Here is a 23,368-nt window from a genome sequence, read left to right as displayed (position 1 = left end):
CAGAGCCAGAAGATCAGTGGCGAGCGAGTCACCGGCCCCCCTAGCAAGCAAGGAGCCGGTGTGAAGATGGCGGCAACAGGGTATGGAGCGTAGAGATGAGCGCCTGAAATTTTTCGGGTTTTGTGTTGTGGTTTTGGGTTCGGTTCCGCGGCCGTGTTTTGGGTTCGAACGCGTTTTGGCAAAACCTCACCGAATTTTTTTTGTCGGATTCGGGTGTGTTTTGGATTCGGGTGTTTTTTTCAAAAAACACTAAAAAACAGCTTAAATCATAGAATGTGGGGGTCATTTTGATCCCAAAGTATTATTAACCTCAAAAACCATAATTTACACTCATTTTCAGTCTATTCTGAATACCTCACACCTCACAATATTATTTTTAGTCCTAAAATTTGCACCGAGGTCGCTGTGTGAGTAAGATAAGCGACCCTAGTGGCCGACACAAACACCGGGCCCATCTAGGAGTGGCACTGCAGTGTCACGCAGGATGTCCCTTCCAAAAAACCCTCCCCAAACAGCACATGACGCAAAGAAAAAAAGAGGCGCAATGAGGTAGCTGTGTGAGTAAGATTAGCGACCCTAGTGGCCGACACAAACACCGGGCCCATCTAGGAGTGGCACTGCAGTGTCACGCAGGATGGCCCTTCCAAAAAACCCTCCCCAAACAGCACATGACGCAAAGAAAAAAAGAGGCGCAATGAGGTAGCTGTGTGAGTAAGATTAGCGACCCTAGTGGCCGACACAAACACCGGGCCCATCTAGGAGTGGCACTGCAGTGTCACGCAGGATGTCCCTTCCAAAAAACCCTCCCCAAACAGCACATGACGCAAAGAAAAAAAGAGGCGCAATGAGGTAGCTGACTGTGTGAGTAAGATAAGCGACCCTAGTGGCCGACACAAACACCTGGCCCATCTAGGAGTGGCACTGCAGTGTCACGCAGGATGGCCCTTCCAAAAAACCCTCCCCAAACAGCACATGACGCAAAGAAAAAGAAAAGAAAAAAGAGGTGCAAGATGGAATTGTCCTTGGGCCCTCCCACCCACCCTTATGTTGTATAAACAAAACAGGACATGCACACTTTAACCAACCCATCATTTCAGTGACAGGGTCTGCCACACGACTGTGACTGATATGACGGGTTGGTTTGGACCCCCCCCAAAAAAGAAGCAATTAATCTCTCCTTGCACAAACTGGCTCTACAGAGGCAAGATGTCCACCTCATCATCACCCTCCGATATATCACCGTGTACATCCCCCTCCTCACAGATTATCAATTCGTCCCCACTGGAATCCACCATCTCAGCTCCCTGTGTACTTTGTGGAGGCAATTGCTGCTGGTCAATGTCTCCGCGGAGGAATTGATTATAATTCATTTTAATGAACATCATCTTCTCCACATTTTCTGGATGTAACCTCGTACGCCGATTGCTGACAAGGTGAGCGGCGGCACTATACACTCTTTCGGAGTACACACTTGTGGGAGGGCAACTTAGGTAGAATAAAGCCAGTTTCTGCAAGGGCCTCCAAATTGCCTCTTTTTCCTGCCAGTATAAGTACGGACTGTGTGACGTGCCTACTTGGATGCGGTCACTCATATAATCCTCCACCATTCTATCAATGTTGAGAGAATCATATGCAGTGACAGTAGACGACATGTCCGTAATCGTTGTCAGGTCCTTCAGTCCGGACCAGATGTCAGCATCAGCAGTCGCTCCAGACTGCCCTGCATCACCGCCAGCGGGTGGGCTCGGAATTCTGAGCCTTTTCCTCGCACCCCCAGTTGCGGGAGAATGTGAAGGAGGAGATGTTGACAGGTCGCGTTCCGCTTGACTTGACAATTTTGTCACCAGCAGGTCTTTCAACCCCAGCAGACTTGTGTCTGCCGGAAAGAGAGATCCAAGGTAGGCTTTAAATCTAGGATCGAGCACGGTGGCCAAAATGTAGTGCTCTGATTTCAACAGATTGACCACCCGTGAATCCTTGTTAAGCGAATTAAGGGCTCCATCCACAAGTCCCACATGCCTAGCGGAATCGCTCCGTGTTAGCTCCTCCTTCAATGTCTCCAGCTTCTTCTGCAAAAGCCTGATGAGGGGAATGACCTGACTCAGGCTGGCAGTGTCTGAACTGACTTCACGTGTGGCAAGTTCAAAGGGCATCAGAACCTTGCACAACGTTGAAATCATTCTCCACTGCGCTTGAGACAGGTGCATTCCACCTACTATATCATGCTCAATTGTATAGGCTTGAATGGCCTTTTGCTGCTCCTCCAACCTCTGAAGCATATAGAGGGTTGAATTCCACCTCGTTACCACTTCTTGCTTCAGATGATGGCAGGGCAGGTTCAGTAGTTTTTGGTGGTGCTCCAGTCTTCTGTACGTGGTGCCTGTACGCCGAAAGTGTCCCGCAATTCTTCTGGCCACCGACAGCATCTCTTGCACGCCCCTGTCGTTTTTTAAAAAATTCTGCACCACCAAATTCAAGGTATGTGCAAAACATGGGACGTGCTGGAATTTGCCCATATTTAATGCACACACAATATTGCTGGCGTTGTCCGATGCCACAAATCCACAGGAGAGTCCAATTGGGGTAAGCCATTCCGCGATGATCTTCCTCAGTTGCCGTAAGAGGTTTTCAGCTGTGTGCGTATTCTGGAAAGCGGTGATACAAAGCGTAGCCTGCCTAGGAAAGAGTTGGCGTTTGCGAGATGCTGCTACTGGTGCCGCCGCTGCTGTTCTTGCGGCGGGAGTCCATACATCTACCCAGTGGGCTGTCACAGTCATATAGTCCTGACCCTGCCCTGCTCCACTTGTCCACATGTCCGTGGTTAAGTGGACATTGGGTACAACTGCATTTTTTAGGACACTGGTGAGTCTTTTTCTGACGTCCGTGTACATTCTCGGTATCGCCTGCCTAGAGAAGAGGAACCTAGATGGTATTTGGTAACGGGGGCACACTGCCTCAATAAATTGTCTAGTTCCCTGTGAACTAACGGCGGATACCGGACGCACGTCTAACACCAACATAGTTGTCAAGGCCTCAGTTATCCGCTTTGCAGCAGGATGACTGCTGTGATATTTCATCTTCCTCGCAAAGGACTGTTGGACAGTCAATTGCTTACTGGAAGTAGTACAAGTGGGCTTACGACTTCCCCTCTGGGATGACCATCGACTCCCAGCAGCAACAACAGCAGCGCCAGCAGCAGTAGGCGTTACACGCAAGGATGCATCGGAGGAATCCCAGGCAGGAGAGGACTCGTCAGAATTGCCAGTGACATGGCCTGCAGGACTATTGGCATTCCTGGGGAAGGAGGAAATTGACACTGAGGGAGTTGGTGGGGTGGTTTGCGTGAGCTTGGTTACAAGAGGAAGGGATTTACTGGTCAGTGGACTGCTTCCGCTGTCGCCCAAAGTTTTTGAACTTGTCACTGACTTATTATGAATGCGCTGCAGGTGACGTATAAGGGAGGATGTTCCGAGGTGGTTAACGTCCTTACCCCTACTTATTACAGCTTGACAAAGGCAACACACGGCTTGACACCTGTTGTCCGCTTTTCTGTTGAAATACCTCCACACTGAAGAGCTGATTTTTTTGGTATTTTCACCAGGCATGTCAACGGCCATATTCCTCCCACGGACAACAGGTGTCTCCCCGGGTGCCTGACTTAAACAAACCACCTCACCATCAGAATCCTCCTGGTCAATTTCCTCCCCAGCGCCAGCAACACCCATATCCTCCTCATCCTGGTGTACTTCAACATCTTCATCTTCAATCTGACTATCAGGAACTGGACTGCGGGTGCTCCTTCCAGCACTTGCAGGGGGCGTGCAAATGGTGGAAGGCGCATGCTCTTCACGTCCAGTGTTGGGAAGGTCAGGCATCGCAACCGACACAATTGGACTCTCCTTGTGGATTTGGGATTTCGAAGAACGCACAGTTCTTTGCGGTGCTTTTGCCAGCTTGAGTCTTTTCAGTTTTCTAGCGAGAGGCTGAGTGCTTCCATCCTCATGTGAAGCTGAACCACTAGCCATGAACATAGGCCAGGGCCTCAGCCGTTCCTTGCCACTCCGTGTGGTAAATGGCATATTGGCAAGTTTACGCTTCTCCTCCGACAATTTTATTTTAGGTTTTGGAGTCCTTTTTTTACTGATATTTGGTGTTTTGGATTTGACATGCTCTGTTCTATGACATTGGGCATCGGCCTTGGCAGACGACGTTGCTGGCATTTCATCGTCTCGGCCATGACTAGTGGCAGCAGCTTCAGCACGAGGTGGAAGTGGATCTTGATCTTTCCCTAATTTTGGAACCTCAACATTTTTGTTCTCCATATTTTAATAGGCACAACTAAAAGGCACCTCAGGTAAACAATGGAGATGGATACTAGTATACAATTATGGACTGCCTGCCGAGTGCAGACACAGAGGTAGCCACAGCCGTGAACTACCGTACTGTACTGTGTCTGCTGCTAATATAGACTGGTTGATAAAGAGATGTCTATGTAACTATGTATGTATAAAGAAGAAAGAAAAAAAAACCACGGTTAGGTGGTATACAATTATGGACGGACTGCCTGCCGAGTGCAGACACAGAGGTAGCCACAGCCGTGAACTACCGTACTGTACTGTGTCTGCTGCTAATAATATAGACTGGTTGATAAAGAGATGTCGTAGTAGTATGTATGTATAAAGAAGAAAGAAAAAAAAACCACGGTTAGGTGGTATACAATTATGGACGGACTGCCTGCCGAGTGCAGACACAGAGGTAGCCACAGCCGTGAACTACCGTACTGTGTCTGCTGCGACTGGATGATAAATGATATAAAAAATATATATATATCACTACTGCAGCCGGACAGGTATATATTATATATTATATAATGACGGACCTGCTGGACACTGTCTGTCAGCAGAATGAGTTTTATTTTTATAGAATAAAAAAAAACAACAACACACAAGTGAAGTCACACGACGAGTGTTTAACTTTTTCAGGCAATCACAATATAAGTATACTACTAACTATACTGGTGGTCAGTGTGGTCAGGTCACTGGTCAGTCACACTGGCAGTGGCACTCCTGCAGCAAAAGTGTGCACTGTTTAATTTTAATATAATATTATGTACTCCTGGCTCCTGCTATAACCTATAACTGGCACTGCAGTGCTCCCCAGTCTCCCCCACAATTATAAGCTGTGTGAGCTGAGCAGTCAGACAGATATATAATATATATAGATGATGCAGCACACTGGGCTGAGCCTGAGCAGTGCACACAGATATGGTATGTGACTGAGTCACTGTGTGTATCGCTTTTTTCAGGCAGAGAACGGATATATTAAATAAACTGCACTGTCTGGTGGTCACTCACTATATAATATTATGTACTCCTGGCTCCTGCTATAACCTATAACTGGCACTGCAGTGCTCCCCAGTCTCCCCCACAATTATAAGCTGTGTGAGCTGAGCAGTCAGACAGATATATAATATATATAGATGATGCAGCACACTGGGCTGAGCCTGAGCAGTGCACACAGATATGGTATGTGACTGAGTCACTGTGTGTATCGCTTTTTTCAGGCAGAGAACGGATATATTAAATAAACTGCACTGTCTGGTGGTCACTCACTAGTAAACTCTCTGCACACTCTACACTTCTACAGTACTCCTCCTAGTCCTAAGCTCCAGTAAATCTCTCTCTCTTATAATCTAAATGGAGAGGACGCCAGCCACGTCCTCTCCCTATCAATCTCAATGCACGTGTGAAAATGGCGGCGACGCGCGGCTCCTTATATAGAATCCGAGTCTCGCGAGAATCCGACAGCGTCATGATGACGTTCGGGCGCGCTCGGGTTAACCGAGCAAGGCCGGAGGATCCGAGTCTGCTCGGACCCGTGAAAAAAACCATGAAGTTCGGGCGGGTTCGGATTCAGAGAAACCGAACCCGCTCATCTCTAATGGAGCGCAGTACTAACTGCGCTCTGGGGCTCAGCGGTACATAGTGCGGCGCTGTGAAGGGCGCCCTGAGCCAGCGCCTACACCCTACACTGACCTCTAAATCCTGTCAGGGTCCCGGGATTGCTGCCAGCATGAATCCTCAGGCCAGTATAATCTTCTGAAGAGTGGGAAGACAGCGCCATTAAGGGGGCGGAGCGTCTCCTCAGAGCGGACCCAGCAGCATTCAGCGCCATTTTCCTGCCTGCAGAAACGCTGTCAGTGAAGAGCAGTACCTCCAGAGCAACTCCAGCTATCTCTTACGGTACCAATGGGTTGTAGAAGGGGGGGGAGGCTGTGTACAGACTGTGTAACCTATTAAGGTGCACAGTCAGCGCTGGTTGGGGTCTCCCTATACCTTGAAAGCGCTGTGTGTGGGTTGGCTTTAATCTCTGTGTCTCTGTGCCATACTTGGGGGTGACACTCTGTCTATCCTCCCCTGTGTGTGTGTGGAGTGTTTGGGGTCTCCTTTTAGCTATGTCCAGCGACTCTGTCATATGCTGCAGAGGATATGTCTTCTCAGGATGATCTCATGCCATGTAATCAGGATTGCACTGTTTTAGCGCAGATACCAGCAAGGGAGCCTGAATGGTTATCCTCTATCAAATCTATGATTTCTCAGAATTCTACTAGGGTTACACAAAATGAATCTGCAACTCAGGTTTTAAAGACCTCTATGGCAGTTTGGTCTGAGTCTGTTACTGTTAGGTTCCTGGTGCTCAGAACAAGGGAGATGCTATGAAGCGAGTCCAGAGCACCAGGAAGTAACGCTGGGAAAGGGGAATGGAAAGGGAATAGCCCCTGGCACCCCACCTCCGTTGTCTCGCCCGTGCTGTCAGTACACTCTTGCGAGACTATGGTTGCTTGAGCCCACGGCAGCCGCGTTTGAAGGGCGGACTACGTCTGCCCAACTTCGATGCCCCCTCAGGTCTTGATGAGAGACAAAGAGTGAACCGAGACAGGGTGACAACAAGGGGCCCTCCTACCGAAACAACCAAAGCCAGGGGCTACCAACAAACCCAAAACCAAAGTATGTGCGGCTTGCCGCCAAAGGAAAAGAACAACAAAGGAAATGCTGACCACACGCCGACACAATACTTTTGTGTACCGGCGGTGACAGCATAAGCAGAACCCTCTGCAAAACACCAGTGACAGTAATAATAAGGGAATACAGTGGCCTAGACCGACGGATGCGGCAATGCCGCTACTCACGGAACCGGTACGAATACTGGCAAACGGACAGGAACTCCCAATGCTGCTGACACAGACTCTCAGAACTGGAGGACGGGCAGAATCCCAAACGACAGACCGGTGGACACCAAGAAGCCAGAAACTTGACCAGGCACAGGCAAAGGCACTGGACCTCAGGACAGGAACGCCTCACGGCAGGACACGGGATCAGACATAGGACTTGACACAGGGACTGACACAGGAATCGACACAGGAAGCTCAGGAACTAGCAGGAACCAAGCTCAGAACTCAAGCAGACTGGAAACCCAGAAATATCACCAGCGTCTGTGAATAGCACTGAGCCAGCATATAACAGAGAGGCCTAATTAATAATCTCATGCAGCTGCCCTGTTGCATGACTCCAAACTGACAAGATGCAATTAGCAGCCAGGTGAGGCTGAACACATGGGAACAAGCTGCAATTACACAGACTCATCAGCGGCAGCAACCAAGAGTACTCTAAAACAGAGCAACGGGAAATCCTGGCCTGCGAAACAACTTATAAACATAAAATACCTTACTGACATGCAAAACAGGAATGAGCCACAGCCGTGGCTCATAACAGTACCCCCCCCCCTTGAGGAGGGGTCAAAGGACCCCAAAATACAGACTATCCAAAACAAGGGATACAAAAAAAAACCTGACACACTGGTCTAACAGACACGAAAACAGAAACAAGCTGCAACCACAGCTTGTAACAGTGCCCTCCCCCTGACGGTGGCCACTGGACACAAGATAAGGAAAAAAAATCTTTTTTTTTTCTTTTTTTTTATACCAAGGCAAGGGTCAAAAATTATTTATTTTTCTTCTTCTTCTTTTTACAAAGCTCTTTAGGTCTGACCAAGGTAATTCCCCAAACATTGTCTGAACTGATGGTACCACCCAGCAAGGCTGCGTTCAAATCAGAGACAGGTTTCTTACCCTTGGGAGCTGAACTTTCTGGCAAAGTACTATTATTATTAGAAGAAGAAGAAGTCAGAAAAGCACATCCTGTAGTCAAAACAAAGGGCTGGGACTCTTGTGCCGAGTTTACAGTATTAGGTGGACTCTCAGCAGACAAGACGAGTGACTTAGAGGAACCTGAACCAATTTCTTTGGAACCATATCTTTTAATAATTGCATCACTGAATGCTGGGGGATCCTGAAGAATGGGATCTTCAGCTTTCATTAGGCTGATCGCCCACTCAAAAGGCTCTCCTCTAAAAGAATAAATCAGATAAAGCACAAGGTTCTCTGAAGTGATGCCCAGAAATGGTCTAGACAACATAATAATGTAATAGTGTTTGTAAAGCGCCAGAAATTGGGCTAAGTCCCCATCAAAGATTATGGATGTTGAGATATCAGAGTCAGGATCTGTTTCCTTCCCATCTGACTGACTGGAGTGCTTTGCTAGGACCTGGTCACTATTGACCTTACTCGAGGCTGAGACTCTCTGAACCACACCCGGGGCAGTGACTTTCTGAACCCCACCCGGGGCTGTACCTTTCTGAACCTCACCCGGGGCAGTGACTTTCTGAACCCCACCCGGGGCAGTGACTTTCTGAACCCCACCCGGGGCAGTGACTTTCTGAACCCCACCTGGGGCAGCGGCCTTCTCAACCCCACCCGGGGCAGTGACTTTCTGAACCCCACCCGGGGCAGTGGCCTTCGAGAACCCCGCTGGGGCAGTGGCCTCCAGGAACCCCGCTGGGGCAGTGGCCTCCAGGAACCCCGCTGGGGCAGTGGCCTCCAGGAACCTCGCTGGGGCAGTGGCATCCAGGAACCCCGCTGGGGCAGAGGCCTCCAGGAACCCCGCTGGGGTCAGCACCTCGGATTCCTTTACTGGGACCGAGCCGTCGGCCTCCCCCACTGGGACCAAGCCATCGGCCTCCCTCTCTGAGTCGATAATTATCGAAACTTCTCCCGGGACTATGACTTCCGGGACTTTTGCTGAAGCTATAACCTTCAGCACCTCCACTAATGCTACGCCTCTTAAGTTCTTTCCTGGGGAAGCGACCTCTAGACCCTTCTTAGAGGCTGCGTCTCTCGAGACCCCACTTGAGGATATTACTTCAAATATCCCTTCTGGGGTTTTGCTTCTCGAGTTCCCTTCTAGAACTATGGTTTTAGATACCCTTTCTGGGGTTGCGCTTTTCAAGTCCCTACCTGGGGTAACAGCTTCTGAGACCCCTTCTGGTATGGACACCTGAACTATAATATTTGATGTCCCTCTATAAGCTAGGGCATCGGGTACTGCTCCAGCACTCTGGGCATCGGGTACCGCTCCAGCACTCTTGGGCATCGGGTACCGCTCCAGCACTCTGGGCATCGGGTACCGCTCCAGCACTCTGGGCATCGGGTACCGCTCCAGCACTCTGGGCATCGGGTACCGCACCAAGATCCTGAGCATCGGGCACCGCTCCAGCACTCTGGGCATCGGGTACCGCACCAAGATCCTGAGCATCGGGCACCTCTCCAGGACCCTGGGCATCGGGCACCACTCCAGGGGCTTGCAACTCTGCTTCAACAGGAACCTCAAGAGAGGAGAGAAACATTCTCTTTTGATTCCTGAATCTATAATGGGGCTCCCTTGCCCAAGGACCCCAATTATAGAACAGAGAGCTTTTTAGTGTGGGTTGTGTGACAAGTACCTCTGCCACAGTAGAGACAGGAGTAGGTCTTGTATCCTGACTCAACTTGGCCAGAGGGCAAGACTCGTCACCACACTTTGGCTTGCGCAACTCACAGGTCTGCAGATAGTGGCCTAAACCCCCACAATATAGGCATAAGTTTAAGTTTCTGCGATGTAGACGCTCCTCTTCTGAGAGCCTGGGCAGCAGAAAACTTTTAAACCTTTTCTCTTCAATTAAACCAGAGGATTCTCTTGTCACCATACTGTGAACAAGAGTCTCTTTAGAGATAGATGTACTCTCAACAACTTCTGGCAAGATGAGCAAGATTTTAGTCAGAAGGTTTTGCAGTTGCTTTAGGGATTGCTGCAAAACTTCTAGTCGCTCTGGTCTCAAAGCACTGAAAGCAGAGTTCAGGGCTGCGAGAGATGCCTGCAGGGCTTGCATAGTAGACATAGGAGGATTTAAAACTAGACAAGACAAGACAAGGCAAGACTAGACAAGGCAAGACTAGACAAGGCAGGACTAAATTTTTGCTAAACAAAACAAGACTGTTTTTTTTTTTTTTTTTAAACACCGGACTGGATTCTAAACACCGGACTGGATTCTAAACACCAGATTGGATTCTGCACACTGAATTCTAGACAAGACTGGATTCTAGACTAGACACTGGACTGGGCCAAAAAAGAAAAAAAAGTTTTATTTCTTTTTTGTGGTATGGCTGGTGATAATGTTAGGTTCCTGGTGCTCAGAACAAGGGAGATGCTATGAAGCGAGTCCAGAGCACCAGGACGTAACGCTGGGAAAGAGGAATGGAAAGGGAATAGCCCCTGGCGCCCCACCTCCGTTGTCTCGCCCATGCTGTCAGTACACTCTTGCGAGACTATGGTTGCTTGAGCCCACGGCAGCCGCGTTTGAAGGGCGGACTACGTCTGCCCAACTTCGATGCCCCCTCAGGTCTTGATGAGAGACAAAGAGTGAACCGAGACAGGGTGACAACAAGGGGCCCTCCTACCGAAACAACCAAAGCCAGGGGCTACCAACAAACCCAAAACCAAAGTATGTGCGGCTTGCCGCCAAAGGAAAAGAACAACAAAGGAAATGCTGACCACACGCCGATACAATACTTTTGTGTACCGGCGGTGACAGCATAAGCAGAACCCTCTGCAAAACACCAGTGACAGAAATAATAAGGGAATACAGCGGCCTAGGCCGACGGACGTGGCAATGCCGCTACTCACGGAACCGGTACGAATACTGGCAAACGGACAGGAACTCCCAATGCTGCTTACACAGACTCTCAGAACTGGAGGACAGGCAGAATCCCAAACGACAGACCGGTGGACACCAAGAAGCCAGAAACTTGACCAGGCACAGGCAAAGGCACTGGACCTCAGGACAGGAACGCCTCACGGCAGGACACGGGATCAGACATAGGACTTGACACAGGGACTGACACAGGAATCGACACAGGAAGCTCAGGAACTAGCAGGAACCAAGCTCAGAACTCAAGCAGACTGGACACCCAGAAATATCACCAGCGTCTGTGAATAGCACTGAGCCAGCATATAACAGAGAGGCCTAATTAATAATCTCATGCAGCTGCCCTGTTGCATGACTCCAAACTGACAAGATGCAATTAGCAGCCAGGTGAGGCTGAACACATGGGAACAAGCTGCAATTACACAGACTCACCAGCGGCAGCAACCAAGAGTACTCTAAAACAGAGCAACGGGAAATCCTGGCCTGCGAAACAACTTATAAACATAAAATACCTTACTGACATGCAAAACAGGAATGAGCCACAGCCGTGGCTCATAACAGTTACCTCAGGGCCCCCCTCTGTAGGTTCCCACAAACATGCTCTTGTCCAGATTATGCCAGATGACACGGATACCGATTCTGACACGGCAGACGGTGATGGGGATGTTCTCAGGGGGGCTGCATCTCTTGCTAAAAGGGTGCAGTTGATGATAGAGGCTACTAGGGATGTGTTGAATATTGCTGATACAACACGTGAGCAGGTTGAGGAGGCTTACTTCACTGACAATAAGAAAGCCTCGCTGACCTTCCCTGCGTCCATAGAATTAAATGCTATTTTTGAGAAAGCATGGGAAAACCCGGAGAAAAAATTCCAGATCCCTAAAAGGGTTCTGGTTGCTTTCCCCTTCCCTGAGGAAGGCAGGAAAAAACGGGAAAACCCACCCATAGTGGACGCATCTGTATCGACTCTCAAAAAAGGTGGTTTTACCTGTTCCAGGATCTACTGCCTTAAAGGAGCCGGCTGATCGCAAGATTGATAATACACCGAAATCCATATACATGGCTTCAGGGGCGATTCTACGTCCCACTATTGCTTATGCATGGATTTCCAAAGCTATAGTAAAGTGGTCAGGCACGTTACTTGAGGATTTGGATACTATGGATAAAAGTGATGTTGAATTGTTTTTACGTAACATTCAGGATTCTGCAGGATTTATGGTGGAATTCATGAAAAACCTGGGTTCCATGGCTGCAGGGATATCTTCCATGTCTGTCTCAGCTTGTAGGGGACTTTGGCTCCGATGCAGATTCCAGGAGAGGTGTGGAGACCCTACCCTACACAGGTCAGGCTCTCTTTGGGGAAGCATTAGATGCGTGGATCTCCACGGCTACAGCGGGTAAGTCACCCTTTCTTCCCTCAGCTGCACCTGCTACAAAAAAAACTTTTTCTTCAGCTGCGTCACAGTCCTTTCAGGTTGATAAAACAAGAAAGGCCAAACCGTCCAACACCTTCTTTAGAGGAGGTCGACCAAAATCCAAGAAACCTGCTGCTGCGGGTTCCCAGGAACAGAAGCCTGCTTCAGGTACGCCAAAGTCCTCAGCATGACGGTGGACAGCGCGGCCTGGAGGTAGGGCCGGTGGGGGCGAGACTCAGACATTTCAGTCACGTCTGGGTGTCGTCCGGCCTGGATCCCTGGGTACAAGATATTGTGTGCCAGGGGTACTGGCTGGAATTTCAAGATCTCCCTCCTCACCGGTTCTTTAAATCAGGATTGCCAGCTTTGCCGGCAGACCGGGCTATCGTACAGGGAGCCATCCAGAAATTGGGGGTAGCACAGGTTATTGTACCAGTTCCTCCCCTGATGCAAAACAAGGGTTACTATTCGATCCTTTTCGTGGTACCGAAACCGGATGGTTCGGTCAGGCCCATTCTGAACTTCAGATCACTAAACCCCTTTCTGAGGGAGTTCAAGTTAAAGATGGAGTCTCTAAGGGCGGTGATATCAGGTCTGGTAGAGGGGGAATTCCTGGTATCCCTGGATATCAGGGATGAGTACCTCCACATTCCGATTTGGCAGCCGCGTCATGCTTATCTCCGATTCGCACTGTTGGACTGGTATTTTCAATTCCAGGCCCTGCAATTCAGCCTCTCCACAGCACCAAGGATATTCACCAAGGTGATAGCGGAAATGATGGTTCTCCTCCGCAGTCAGGGGGTGAACATAATTTCATATCTGGACGATCTACTGGTGATAAAGGCATCGTCCAAGGAGAAGCTGTTACAGTCCATTGCTCTCACGACCCAGTTTCTCAGGGAACATGGTTGGATCCTGAATCTTCCAAAATCACATGTGGAACCAACCAGGAGGTTGTCCTTTCTGGTAATGATCCTCGACACGGAAGTGCAGAGGGTGTTTCTGCCAGAGGAAAAAGCATTGGTGATACAAACAATGGTCCGGGATGTCCTGAAGCCAGCCCGGGTGTCAGTTCATCAGTGCATTCGCCTTCTGGGGAAGATGGTGGCCTTTTGCGAGGCTCTGCATCTCATCTACACATGCACCAGAGAATACGTCTGTCGCCAAAGGCCAGGATCTCACTCCTCTGGTGGCTGCAATTACCTCACCTTCTGGAGGGCCGCAGGTTCGGGATTCAGGACTGGATCCTTCTAACCATGGATGCAAGTCTCCGGGGCTGGGGTGCAGTCACTCAAGGGGAAACCTTCCAAGGAAGGTGGTCAAGTCCGGAAGCCGGCCTGCCAATAAACATTCTGGAACTCTGAGCCGCCTCCAACGGTCTCCTCCAAGCGGCCCATCTTCTGAGAAATCGGGCCATTCAAGTGCAGTCGGAGAATGTAACGACAGTGGCTTACATAAACCGACAAGGCGGAAGAAAGAGCAGAGCTGTAATCTTCATTCCGGGAGTAGACAACTGGGAAGCGGACTTCCTCAGCAGACACGATCTCCATCCAGGAGAGTGGGGTCTCCATCCGGAGGTGTTCAAGGAGGTAACAGATATTTGGTGTTTCATCCACTTCCACTCATTCCAAGAGTTCTAAAACTCATAAGGAGAACAAGAGTTATGGCAATCCTCATTGTTTCGGACTGGCCAAGAAGGGCTTGGTATGCAGATCTTCTGGATCTACTGCTAGAAGAGCTGAGGCCTCTTCCTCTTCGGGAGGACCTGCTGCAGCAGGGGCCGTTCGCTTATCAAGACTTACCGCGGCTACGTTTGAAGGCATGGAGGTTGAACGCCAGATACTAACTCGGAAGGGCATTCCGAACAAAGTCATTCCTACCCTGATACAGGCTAGGAAAGGAGTAACGTCTAAACACTATCATCACATTTGGAAAAAAATATGTATCTTGGTGTGAATCCAAGAAATTTCCTACGGTGGAGTTTCAACTGGGACGTTTTCTCCTCTTCCAGCTAGCAGGTGTGGATATGGACCTGAGGTTGGGATCCGTAAAGTTCTAGATTTCGGCCCTATCCATTTTCTTCCAGAAACTGTTGGCTGCCCTCCTTGAGGTTCAGACTTTTTTGAAGGGAGTTCTGCACATCCAGCCTCCCTTTGTGCCGCCTGAGGCGCCCTGGGATCTGAACGTGGTGTTGCAGTTTCCTCCAGTCGGACTGATTTGAGCCTCTACAGAAGTTTATCGCGTGGAAGGCTGTCACTTTGTTGACCTTGGCTTTGGCTAGACGTGTGTCGGAATTGGGGGCTTTGTCTTGTAAAAGCTAGTGTTCACTCTAGGCTGTTTTAGCAGGGCGCCGCGCCCTGCCCGTTTTTTAGCAGGCAAAACCCGCCCTGCCCCTTTTGCGGCGCCCTGCTAGAACAGCCGCCCGCTTTCTGCCCTCCCGGCGTGTATAGATGCCGTGCGCATGCGCGCGGCATCCATTCACGCATTGGGAGAGAGCTGGGGGAAGCCCAGCACCGACGGAGGTGCTGGGCACGCCCCCAACAGTGACGTCGCAGGCCACAGACGCTCTCTATAGTAGTGTCTGTGGGCCGCACCGCCCCCTAAAATGATGTAGGCGTGGCCGCGCCCCCGGAGTCCGGCGCCCTGCCCCTTTTCACTCCTAGAGTGAACACTAAAAGCCCATACTTGATCATCCAATTAAGTTAAAGCTGAGCTCCAGACACGTCCGCATTTCCTGCTGAAGGTTGTGTCGGCATTTCATATCAACCAACCTATTGTGGTGTCAGTTGCTACTGACTCCTCAATTTCATCAAAGTCCTTGGATGTTGTAAGGGCTCTGAAAATCTATGTGAAGAGGACTGCTTGTCACAGAAAATCGGACTCCCTGTTTGTCCTGTATGATCCTAAGAAACTTGGGTGTCCTGCTTCTAGGCAGACAATCTCTCGCTGGATCAGGTTCTCTATCCAGCATGCGTATTCTACGGCAAGATTGCCGTGTCCTATGTCTGTTAAGGCCCACTCTACTCGTAAGGTGGGTTCTTCCTGGGCGGCTGCCCAGGGCGTCTCGACTTTACAGCTTTGTCGAGCAGCTACTTGGTCGGGGTCGAACACGTTTGCAAAGTTCTACAAGTTCAATACTTTGACCTCTGAGGACCTGAAGTTTGGTCAATCAGTTCTGCAGGAGCCTCCGTGCTCTCCCTCCCGTTCTGGGAGCTTTGGTACATCCCCATGGTACTAATGTGGACCCCAGCATCCTCTAGGACGTAAGAGAAAATAGGATTTTAAATACCTACCGGTAAATCCTTTTCTCGTAGTCCGTAGAGGATGCTGGGCGCCCACCAAGAGCTTCATGATCCTGCAGTGGTTACTTAGTTCAGTACTGCTTAGTTCTTGGTAAGTACTGTTTCGTTACTTGGAAAGTAATATTATTCAGCCATTGCTGATGTTTCAAGCAAGTTAGCTTGGTTTGCCTTGTGTGTGACCTGGTGTGAATCTCGCCACTATCTGGTACTAACGTGGATCCCAGCATCCTCTACGGCAGGGGCGGCCAGACTTTTGGAGTCGGTGATCTACTGTGAAAGCTAAAAAGCTTTTGTGATCTACCTAGGAGGAATAATAGCGCGCGCCGCAGGCACGCGCACAAAAAAGTGGTGTGGTATAACAAAAAATGGGTGTGGTATAACAAAAAGTGGGCGTGGTAAAACTAAAAAAAAAAGGGACGTAGCCTTGCTGCACAGAGTGTAATGACTGCCTCACACGAAATAACACATTGGCCCCCACAGGTAAAAACCTCAAACACATATGCCCCCGCAGTGCCAGATACACATGCCCCCACAGTGCCATGTGCCCACAGTGCCAGATACACATGCCCCCACAGTGCCATGTGCCCACAGTGCCAGATATGCCCCCACAGTGCCAGATACAGATATGCCCCCACAGTGCCATGTGCCCACAGTGCCAGATATGCCCCCACAGTGCCAGATTACAGATATGCCCCCATAGTGCCAGATATGCCCCCACAGTGCCAGATATGCCCTCACAGTGCCATGTGCCCACAGTGCCAGATATGCCCCCACAGTGCCAGATATGCCCCCACAGTGCCAGATAGATATGCCCCCACAGTGCCATGTGCCCACAGTGCCAGATATGCCCCCACAGTGCCAGATTACAGATATGCCCCCACAGTACCCTGTGGCCACAGTGCCAGATATGCCCCCACAGTGCCAGATACAGATATGCCCCCACAGTGCCAGATATGCCCCCACAGTGCCAGATATGCCCTCACAGTGCCATGTGCCCACAGTGCCAGATATGCCCCCAGTCCCAGATATGCTCCCACAGTGCCAGATACAGATATGCCCCCACAGTGCCAGATATGCCCCCACAGCGCCAGATTACAGATATGCCCCCACAGTGCCATGTGCCCACAGTGCCAGATATGCCCCCACAGTGCCAGATACAGATATGCCCCCACAGTGCCATGTGCCCACAGTGCCAGATATGCCCCCACAGTGCCAGATACAGATATGCCCCCACAGTGCCATGTGCCCACAGTGCCAAATATGCCCTCACAGTGCCATGTGCCCACAGTGCCAGATATGCCCCCACAGTGCCAGATTACAGATATGCCCCCACAGTGCCAGATATGCCCCCACAGTGCCATGTGCCCACAGTGCCAGATATGCCCTCACAGTGCCATGTGCCCACAGTGCCAGATATGCCCCCACAGTGCCAGATACAGATATGCCCCCACAGTGCCATGTGCCCACAGTGCCAGATATGCCCCCACAGTGCCAGATACAGATATGCCCCCACAGTGCCATGTGCCCACAGTGCCAGATATGCCCCCACAGCGCCAGATTACAGATATGCCCCCACAGTGCCAGATATGCCCCCACAGTGCCAGATATGCCCCCACAGTGCCATGTGCCCGCAGAGCTAGATATGCCCCCAGTGCCACATATGACCCCACAGTGCCAGATATGCCCCACATTGCCAGATATGCCCCCACTGAGCCATGTGCCCACAATGCCAGATATGCCCCCATAGAAGAGCTCACCGTTGCTGTGTGGAGAGCGCAGCGCGCGCTTCTCCTGCCTGCCGCCCTGCTTCTCAGTCTAATGATAATCTCCGGCGGTGACGGCAGCGTGTATAGCTCAAATCAGGCGCCGGTTCGCGAGCTCTCATTGGCTAACGAACCGGCACCTGATTTGAGCTATACACTCGGCCGTCACTGCCGCAGACCAGACTGAGGAGGCAGAGCGGCATGCAGGAGAGGCGCGGCTCCGGGTGGCTGGGCGGCGGATCGCGATCGACTGGTCGCATGTCCGCGATCGACAAGTCGATCGCGATCGACTGTTTGGCCACCCCTGCTCTACGGACTACGAGAAAAAGATTTACCGGTAAGTAATTAAAATCCTATTTTCACAAAATTTAATGGCCGTTAATTTTTTTATATATATATATTGCTTGTCGTACTATTTTTTTCCCATGTGTAAAGAAGTGACAAATTTATATTGTGAATAGCGCTGGCTGATGACATAACTGCAGCATTGCCACATGCACTGAGAGTGGTCAGGGACTGGATGGTAATCAGGTCGCACCTGAAACCATCACTGCCATCCAGCGAGTCTCATTGATGGGCAGACAGTCCCCAAGTTAGTCTGAACACTAATACCCATTCCGCGGCGGCCCTGCTTCACTGATAATGAAGGTCTGTTTCAGACAATGGGCAGTATCTTATTAGCCCTGATGCGGCTGGATATCGTGATTAATGACTGATGGTCATTATTACGATATCCAATTAGAGGCCATTTTGATCTGCCAAAATTGGACCCCTTATCGCATAAAAACATATGGGATATGTCCCCAATCCCATGTGTTATCGCAACACTGACGGCGCCTCATCGTGCATAATCCCAGATAAGACGCCGGCATTGGGGCTAATAGGATAGCCCCCAGCAATCCTATTAACAGCAGTAAAGTACGGCTGCTAATAGGATACCACCCAATGTGCTGCTATTGTCCGTCCTCTGAGAACTGTGTAACCACATGCACTGGATAGTTTGCAGGGGAGGGAAATATCACCACAGCTGTTTAGAAGCACAGACATCGGAAGATCTCAGGGACTCGCTGTTTCTGCAAACCCAATAATGATAATACTGAAATATAAGTCATTGACTGTTGATGGCTAGCAACTATTGAGGGATTGCGACCAGTGATCAGTGGTTTTGCCATTCACGGTGGCAATTTGATAGTTCTCCGTCACCAATAGCAAAGATGCTGATTTTTTTGTTCTCTTGCCCCAGTGCAGGGAGAACGGCGCTTACCCACGCCCATCCATCACACCGCACAGCCCATACTCCCTGAGTGGCCCGCTGTGTCAGCGATGCCCATTGATGGGTCAATGGTTTCATAGTTAGTACCATTGATGGAGACCATAATCACAGTCATTTCTATTTTAGGTTGGGTTTGATGTTAGCACTATATAAAACCATTTCTGGTGCCTTGTTAGGCTTTCCGAGGCAGTTGTGTACTCATTACAAGCCGGATTCTCAGTCACACACATTTAGATTTTGACACAGTTGAGGGATCTTTTGTTACTGCGCTGCATCCAGAGCCCGTTCGCACAGAGTCACAATCACAAGGTTCAATATAGACATATGAGGTTCAATATAGACAAATGTAAAGTTATGCACTTTGGGACTAAGAACAATCAGGTAGCCTATAAACTAAATGGGGAAAATGTAGGGATAACGGTAGTTGAAAAAGATTTGGGAGTGCTCATCGATAATAAACTTGGTAGCAGTACCCAATGTCAAAATGCAGCAACAAAGGCTAATAAGGTGTTAGCATGCATAAAATGGGGTATGGAGACACGAGATGAGAGTGTAATCCTGCCACTGTATAAATCATTGGTGCGGCCACACCTGGAATATTGTGTACAATTTTGGGCACCGCACTATAAAAAAGATATCTTGGAACTCAAAAGGGTTCAGAGGCGAGCCACTAAACTGGTTAACGGGTTAGAGGCACTGAATTATGAGGAAAGACTTAAAAGGTTAAATATGTTCACACTGGAAAAGTGGCGACTAAGAGGGGACATTACTAATATTTATAAATACATTAAGGGACATTAAGGGACAATACAAGGATTTATCAAATGATTTGTTTACAAAAAAAAACACTACATAGGACACGAGGACACCCCCCTGAGGTTAGAAGAAAAATTTTTTCGATACTCAACGGAAAAAAAGGTTGTTCACAGTAAGAGCAAAAAGGATTGGGAATTCTCTGCCAGAGAAGGTAGTAATGGTGGACTCAATCAATAAGTTTAAAAATGGATTAGATAAATTCTTAGCAGAAAAAAATATCCAGGGACACAACATTTAATTAACAAAAATTAATTTTTTATTTTTTCCTTATAGTATAGGTTGAACTCCATGGACAATTGTCTTTTTTCAACCTCAACAACTATCTAATTATGTAACAATTACAACGGCAAAGAGGACGCACGGATATGGACCATGTTATGGAGGTGTTATGGGAGTGTCACGGGCATGCCACTGAAGTGGTTGTGTACACAGGCGCTTACTCGCCCACATTAGAGGCTATACTCAGCAGCAGGGCCGGCTCAGGGGCTTTTTGCGCCCCGGGCAGCCATAGGGGGCGTGGCTTCATACAGGGGGCATGGTCAGTTACGCCCCCTGTACAGTAGTAGCGCCGCTGAAATGATGTGCGGTGCGCGATGACGTCATCGCGCACCGCACAGCAAAGGTCCTCTCCACGAAGGAAAACTAGACGCTACGCGTCTAGTTCCCTTCGTGGAGAGGACCTTTGCTGTGCGGTGCGCGATGACGTCAACGCGCACCGCACATCATTACAGAAAAGGTCCTCTCCACGAAGGGAAACTAGAAGCGTAGCGTCTAGTTTCCCTTCACAGCGGGCAGCCCACGAAGGGAAACTAGACGCGTAGCGTCTAGTTTCCCTTCACAGCAGGCAGCAGGGGGCACAGCAGCAGCGGATCTTGCCGTGGTGCGGCGCCCTCCGGATGGCGACGGCGCTCTCCGGAAGGCGGCACCCCGGGCAAAAGTCCTGCTTGCCCGTGGCAAGATCCACTACTGCTCAGCAGATGGGAAATCTGCTCCTACCACAGGGCTGGTGACAGGTTTTTTTTTTTTTTTTAAAGAATATATTATTAGGTAAGGCAGAGTTAGGTTACATCAAAATAAACAGCATGGATACTAGAGAACCCCAAGCTATACATTGGTAGCAATTGTAAATTGTAAACTGAGGTTGAAGTCCAGTAGATATCGACAATGTCCACAATGAGAATTGACGGTGGTCCATACCAGGAATGAAAGCAGGGTTGTTCCATAACGGGACCAAAAGGGGATGAAGCGAACGAAGTTTGTAGAAGTGTGTACAGAAATACCAGGTGGATAGCGTGAACCGTTCCGTAGGAAGAAGGGAGAAAAGTGGTGGACGATGTGCGCGGGAGCACCACAAGAGGGTAGAGGGGGAATAGACTGACAATGTGTGTGCTTCAATGTGTGTGCAAACTTTCTGGCTTGGGGGGGCGTGCCAATGAATACAAGAGGCTAAATGGACAGCTCGATAGTATTTAATGAGATCAGGGACGCCCACTCCCCCCGAGGACTGATGTTTCTGCAATATTCGCATCTTAACTCTTGGTTTCTTGGTTGCCCATATAAAATTAGAGATATCTCGCTGTAAGTTCTTAAGAATTGAGGTAGGGATATGAATTGGTAGCGTCTGCCACAAATATAATAAGCGAGGTAGTACGTTCATTTTAACCGCCGCCGTGAGACCGAACCATGATATAAATTGTTTGTTCCAAGTTGATAAGTCCGATTTGATAGAGGCCAGCAACCTCAGGAAATTGGCAGCGTACAGCCTGGGATATGATTTAGTTAGATACACCCCCAAATATTTGAGTTTGTCGGGTTGCCACCGAAAAGGAAAGTCAGTTTGAAGCTGTGTTAGATCTAAGTGCGGGATGTTGATATCTAAAAATTCTGTTTTATCAGTGTTGATGTTGTAATTTGAGTGAAAACCGTAAGTGCGAGCTTCATCGAACAGAGTCGGAAGGGAGACAGTAGGATTGGTAATGTCAGTATTACATCGTCCGCGTATAGTGCTATCTTATGGTCCGAGTGTCCCACCTTTATGCCCGTGATACTGTCATTAAGTCTCACCCTTGCTGCGAGGGGCTCCATGACGAGGGCAAACAACAGAGGAGAAAGGGGACAACCCTGTCGGGTACCGTTCTTAATTTGGAAGGGTTCGGAGGAGAGACCATTTACCAGTACGGAGGCGGAGGGGTTATGATAGAGAGAATTAATGCCATTGAGAAAAGCTCCTCGAAATCCCATATGACATAGGGTTTGTGTCAAAAACGGCCAGGCGACCCTGTCAAAGGCTTTTTCAGCATCGAGCGCCACCACCAGGGTCGACAGCGAGCGAGTCGTCGCTACATGAATAAGGTTGATCAGTTGCCTCGTATTATCGGATGCTTGACTGTTGGGGATGAAGCCTACTTGATCCGGATGGACCAAGGATGGTAATATAGGGGTTAGTTGCATGGCGAGAATCTTAGCAAAAAGTTTTAAATCCACGTTTAGAAGAGAGATAGGCCTGTAGTTGCCCATCTCCAGAGGGTCTCTCTGTGGTTTTGGGATAATTATAATGTTGGCCCTGGTGGTGGCATCATCAAGCGAACCTCCCTCCAGTAACGAATTGAAGAGGAAGCGAAGCATAGGGAGCAGCGAGTCAGTACATTTTTTGTAGTAAAGGGCGGTGAAGCCATCAGAGCCCGGCACTGCAGAACGGCGTAACGATTTAATAGCTACTCTAATCTCTTCGTGAGTGATCGCTGCATTAAGGGTTTGGAGTTGAGTCGCGGATAACGTGGGCAAAGAGCAGGAGTCCAGGTAACGGGCAAGAGAGGCGGGGTCTAGGAGTGAGGTAGAGGGGCTACATGGGAGATTATAAAGTGATTCAAAGAACTGACGGAATTGCCTAGTCATTACTTGAGGATCGTGAGTAGCAGTGCCGTCAAGACATTTCAGCATAAGGATACGGTTGCGAGTACGCTTAACACAAAGCTTGCAGGCTAAGATGGTATCAGCTTTGTCAGACTTTTCGTAAAAAGTTTGTTGAACCCACAAAAGAGTCTGCGCAGCCTTTTTAGACAAGATTTGCGACAATTGTTCCTTAACAGCGAGTATCTTTAAATATGTGTGTCTTCTAGGATGGTTTTGGTGAAGATCCGTTAGGGAGGCTAGTGACGTTTCAAGCTCTAATATTCGTGTCATCTGCGCTTTTTTAGATGCAGACGCTAAGCTGATAAGGGTACCCTGCAGTGTAGCCTTATGAGCTTCCCATAGAGTGGGTGGGAGGATACCAGGATTGGTGTTGAGGGTAAAGAAATCCGTGAGAGCTGTGTTGATAGCCTCAATGTTGGCTTGTTTCAAGAGGAGGGATTCGTTAAGTCGCCAGTGGCGAGTGGGGCGAGGACCCATGTGAGAAGAAATTTCCAATTCCACAGCTAGATGATCTGACCATGGGATTGGGAGGACCTGAGCGCCGAGAAGAGCTTGGGATGTAGCACGATCTACAAAAAATTAATTAATGCGAGTATGTAGGTCATGGGGGGGAGAGGAGTGCGTGAATCCTCTCGCAGAGGGGTACTGTATTCTCCAAGCATCATATAGGTCGTGGAGAGCTAATTGTGACAAAAGCGTCTTGGACATTTTGGCGTGTCTGGGGGGAGTATCAGAGGAGCGAGATCTATCTAGTTTGGGATCTATGATAGTATTGAAATCCCCCCTATAATGGTGAGTCCCCGGGGT

The sequence above is a fragment of the Pseudophryne corroboree genome, chromosome 5 (genome assembly GCF_028390025.1).
Source record: "Pseudophryne corroboree isolate aPseCor3 chromosome 5, aPseCor3.hap2, whole genome shotgun sequence".
In the NCBI taxonomy this organism is placed as follows: Eukaryota; Metazoa; Chordata; class Amphibia; order Anura; family Myobatrachidae; genus Pseudophryne; species Pseudophryne corroboree.
The sequence above is the reverse complement of the archived record's forward strand: the minus strand, read 5'-3'. Positions refer to the sequence as shown.